The sequence below is a fragment of the Azolla caroliniana genome, unplaced genomic scaffold, assembly GCF_043228905.1.
Source record: "Azolla caroliniana isolate FFs.n. ecotype wild unplaced genomic scaffold, voAzoCaro1.0.p SCAF_18, whole genome shotgun sequence".
NCBI lineage: Eukaryota > Viridiplantae > Streptophyta > Polypodiopsida > Salviniales > Salviniaceae > Azolla > Azolla caroliniana.
In genome coordinates, this window is record NW_028230453.1 from 1335014 (window position 1) to 1340346 (window position 5333).

Below are 5333 nucleotides of genomic sequence, written 5' to 3' on the forward strand. Positions count from 1 at the left end.
CCATTTTTAATGTGAGATAAAAATATGAAATTTATGGGAACCTTTTATTTATTTTATTTATTTACATATATTTATTTATCTTTAATTGTATTAAAAAATAAAATAAATACATTTAAGTTTTATATATATTATAAAAATATTTTTAGTATGAGGTCCCGTTTTAATAATAAAAATATCAATTTTTGTGGGAGAGTAAAAAGTGGGGAATTAATGAACCTTTTATTTAGGAATACGCTATTTGCCCCCCCTAAATTTATTTATTTTTGGCTATTTTGGCCCCCTTATTTTGGCTAAACCACCCCCGCCCCCCCAACAAAAAAAAAGAGTTGTCTACTCCTGCTTTCCAGATCTCCAAAGGGGACAGACACTCTCTTCAGTATCTCTTAGAGATATGGCGTAAGCTCCTCTCCCTTCTTTCTCTTTCTTCTTCTTCTTCTTCTTCCTCAAGTTTTCAATCAATTCTGCGGATTCCTTTTTCTTTTACATTTATTCTTCATTTTCCTTCTCCTTGATGCGTTATCTTTGATGATTAAGAGTTAAAATGATGCCTTTCCGTCTTCTGAACTGTAGGTTTCCGTGGACGCTCTGAGAGTGGCCAATGGAATCGATGGTGATACCATCTATGTAGGAGAGACACTCATTATACCTAACTAAGGATCCATGTCACTCTCTGATGATTTCTATTGGACTTTTATCCTATAAAATCATTTGATTTTCTTGTTACGGAATCTAAAATGAAAACCATTCTTGGGTAAAGAAAAGAAAACAAACTTTTCTCATAGTTAATTTTTTCATATGCATCGAAATCAAAGAAATGATAATGTTCCCTTGCTCGACAAAAACTGAATCATCCGCTTTTTTTTTGGTCTGTTTGTTTCTGTATCGATTTCCATATCCATGTTTGCTACTGGGATCTACAAGGATGGTGAGACTAACGTGCACTTCAGAAGTGAGTTCTCAAGATCAAAGGAGAGTCTTAGAGATGTCTTAGAGAAGATGATAGATAGATCTTTAAACAGTGGTTAAGTTTTGATGTGAAGCATGTTTTTAGAAATTAGGGAAAAGAGGGCCTCTCAGCCCCATAGAACCTCAATTGGTTACATGATGTTTTGATCGATCTTGAATATCTCATTTTGTGGCCATCTTAAGGTCTCCATTGGTTAAATGATTTTCTAGGGATCTGTAATATCTCAAACATGATGGCTTGTGTTTCACATGAATCTCTTACTGTAAACCATATTGAACTAATTCTCCCCTTACAATAATGTGGTGTTAATAGTATGCCAATGCCAATTCATTGTCTTCTGTGTCATCTGATAACATGTTCATCATTCCCCATCTTTTGTCACGTATATTTCTGTTTTGTTTAGCAATATTCATTGTCTGTTAGTTGTCTCTTATGTTTGGTGGTGGAAATAGGAAACAAGCAACTTAAATAGGTCTAGCTATGTCCATGGATCAAACAAAGCATTGTAACCTGAAACTTCTCTAAAGATACAACTTATGAGTCACCTAGGCAGTAAAGTGGAGAATGCTTATATCTTCTTTCCCAATAACACTTAAAACAATACCTTGTTGGAACAAATCTGCTTGTCTAAGACAAAGGCAGTCGTAGACTAGAATTTCCAACAAGCTTATTCCCCAATGAATGATAAGGCATAGTTAAGTAAGAGGTCCTTTGTTAAAACCGTGTTCCTCTTCCAGCTAGAGGATGCAAAAGAGATTAAACGAGTGACTTGTCAAGTGATTTGGCTGTTGTTGTGAAGTACCAAATAGCTAAAATGAGTTATATTAATGGAAGTCAAATACAACCTTCTTGGTATTACAAAATAAAAATAAAAATTGTGATAGTTCTCACCTCAGCCAAATTTTTTTTGTGATATATATCAACTATTACACTTTACAACCTCATAAAAAGGTTTATCAACTATTACATAAAAAGGAATCGTTGTCAATAACATTCTTAGTATTGCAGGGGAAAATAGCCAAAATGGGGGGGCAAATGCATATTGCAAGTGCGTGCATTGTGACCAGCTTGACCACATTTGGAACATTTGTGACCGGTAGAGTACTCAAATAGTGACTCTCCCTTTGGTTGGCCTTTTTGTTCTTCGACCCTGTAGGGCGACCTCGCTTCCTAGTCACCACCACTGGATTGGAGAGAGATTGCAGGGGTGCCTGACTTGCTTCATCCTATCGTGTCATGAGAACAACAACCTGGTCATCGTCAGTTTCATATAATCTTTGCTCGATGTTCCTCATCAAACGCTTTCTGGGAGACAAACATCTCAACTATAGCGGCGTGTTGAACCACTGAACATGCAATCAAGTGCCATTGACAGTGAATATCTTCAATATGTAATCTTTCATTTCTTTGGATGCATCTCAAAATGTCATGACAACATGGGACACCAAAACTTGATCGAAACAACCCCATACATTCATCACCATAATCGTTGTCAATAACTTTCTTGTACTGCTCTAGTAACTTGTCTAATGCCTGTTTGGATATCTTCTTTACTAGCGTCCTCATGAACTTGAGTGCATGTCGATGTGCCTTTGTAGACTTGTCAAACTCCATTTTGGTGTTCAATTCTATCAGCTGTGTGTCCAGTAGTAAACGAATTTTCTTCAATACAATGAGCAGATCGTTATTTACAATGCCTAAAACCCTCTTGACGACATAATGGTTGCCTTCACTGCGAGAGGTGCTGGTCATTCCAAAGTGAGGGAAGCGACCAATCCAATAACGTACTTCTTGTCTTTGTGAATTAGCCAAGTCTTGTATACATACTGCACCAACGCATCATGACTTGGTCGCCATTTCATTTGAAACGTGGCCAAGTTAGCCTCAAAATCTAGCTCGCTAGAAGAGTATAGAAGCTGGTTCCAGTCGTCCATATAGGCGTTTGTGTCGTCAGTGCTTGCAAACTTTGTCGTTGCATAGGCCAGAATGTTTTTGTTGACATGCCAGATGCAAAGCAAATTCTTTGTAGAAGGGAACACGATAACAATTGCAGTCATCAAGGCAAGTTCTCGATTAGTTACAACTACTGATGGCTTTGTCACAAATTCGAATGACTGCAATGCCCAAACATACATGGGTTCCGTCTCGTTGCATATGAACACAAATCCAACATTGAACGTACTATTTGTGGCCGTAATTCCAACGATTTTGAGCAACGACATGCCTTGAATCTATTCGTTTTGAAGGTGCAGTCCATGACAAATACCACACTGAACCGTTTGGCAAGATCTGCCGACTTTTGATGACAAAAGAAAAGGCCACTGATTGAGCCGTTTGAGTTCACCTTGGAATTGAAGATAAAGTCGCCAGTGGAGATCTCATCGTACAACGCTTGAGTTGGCGAGTGCCCATCAAGAAACTCGGCTCTTTCAACCACTTTTTCGTTGTAGATTTCTTTCCTGGTGGTCCATTGATTTCCGGTTTTTTCTCTCAAGTAGGCCAGAGTTGAAGCCGCACCAGTTCCAACATTTGCCATGTCTCGAACAATGGCTTTTTCTGTATCTGTTAGTCTACGAGCCGTTGATATACCACCGAGATTGTCAAAAATAGGATGGTTGTGTAGAATAACTGCCTTTTTAATAGTCCACTGTCCCGTTTTCTTCGAGAAGTTTGTTCTAACGAAGAATGGGCAGTCCATTAGACTAGTCCCTGTTTGTCTTTTGCGAGTATCGTCAGTCAAGCCTAGAGGGTTGCGATATTTTTCCCCATAGTAGCACTTGAAAGTGACTTTTCTATTGTCGCTATGCTTATCCACCACGACGATGATATTCTGAGCACGGAAATGGTTCTTGATAAAACTGATTAGAGCCCCTCTCTCAGTGAAGGTTCTATCGATAATTGAAGCTGAAGACGGTTGGGGAGACATGTTGTGAAGCCAAAATGGGGGATTAGCAGAACTACCAGAAAATTGGGGGGCAAAATAGCCAAAATGTTGAGAATGACCAGAAAATTGGGGGGCAAAATGGATGGGAACAACTATGTGTTGAGCTACGAAGTGAGAGCTATCAAAATGGCCAAAATAGGGGGGACAAAATAGCCAAAAAAAATTATTTATTTTTAGGGGGGGGGCAAATAGCGCATTCCTTTATTTATTATCATTATTATTTATATTTATTAAAAATAAAACAAATACTTTTATCTTTTAAGTTTTCCATCTATTATATTAAACTATTATTTAATGTAAGTCCCTTTTTCAATGTGAAGTTAAATATCCCCTATTTAATGTGAAAGTCTCATTGTTATATAATATATATATTAGAAACTAAAAAGTATGAATTCTTTTTTTCTTTTCTTTTTAACGAATATTTTTCATGCATTCTTATGCGTATTCGTATGCATTCGTTTGGTAACCCCCACGAATGCGAATATGCCAATCTATGAAATTTAGGATATTAGAAAATACTTTACCATGAATAAAGAACCATGATGGTTCACATGTAACTGTTTTACTTCAAGAACCGTGAAGGTTCATATGTAATAGTTTTCCCAAGATTGTACCTATATATATACCATGAATCATTATGTTAGGGAGTTTTTATACATAGAAGCTTTGTTATCTAAAATACTTACACATCTATGGTCACTTGTAAGATCTACGGTCTCTCCCTTGATCTTATCCTTCGTGTAAAGTAGCTTCTCGAGGCTTCCATTGTTGGGATACTCATATACTAACAATGCCTTCCCTTTCTCGTAGCACCAGCCACTCAACCACAACAAATTCCGATGCTGAATGCTGCTTATGATCCTCACCTCCGATGCAAAAGACGTTTCCCCACCCTCTTTCACATTCTCTTTCAGCTTCTTGATGGCCACTAGCTACTAGGATGTTGGATGTTCATTGGGCAATATACCTTTGTAGACCTGGTTGAATCCACCCTCCCCAAGTAGCATTTTGTGGCTGAAATTGTTGGTGGCTCTCTTCAACATATTGTAGCTAAATTGTTGGATGTTCGCACTTGCTGCCGCATGAGCAATATACAGTTAAGATTTCTTTGGCCTCAAGATGTGGTAGAATTCTCCAATGGAAAATCAAATGATGATGATGAGTTAGGAAAAGGAGTGAAAAAGAGATGCCCAATATGAACCCTAGATCCTCATGGTTGGGAGGATTGGAGGATTTGAGTAGAGGAGAAATGTTGGTCAACTGAGCAGCATCAAAGGTCGAGATGTACCATGAATATATGTCATAGCCGGAGAGGGCTTGGTATTGTCTGCATGCATGGTAGATCCACTTGTTGTCGTTATGCCCACCCACATTGATGTGTCTTGAAAAGCACTAGGATCAATGGAAGCTTGCAATACTGGG

The 5333-nt window shown here is 38.0% G+C and overlaps 1 long non-coding RNA gene across 1 annotated transcript; it reads left to right on the forward strand.

The window, feature by feature from the left end:
* Positions 1 to 330: 330 nt before the first annotated feature.
* Positions 331 to 842, forward strand: LOC147851988 (uncharacterized). The gene is made up of 2 exons (XR_015531441.1): positions 331 to 396; positions 571 to 842. It is a non-coding gene; the product is annotated as an uncharacterized LOC147851988 (long non-coding RNA).
* The last annotated feature ends 4491 nt before the right edge of the window (positions 843 to 5333 follow it).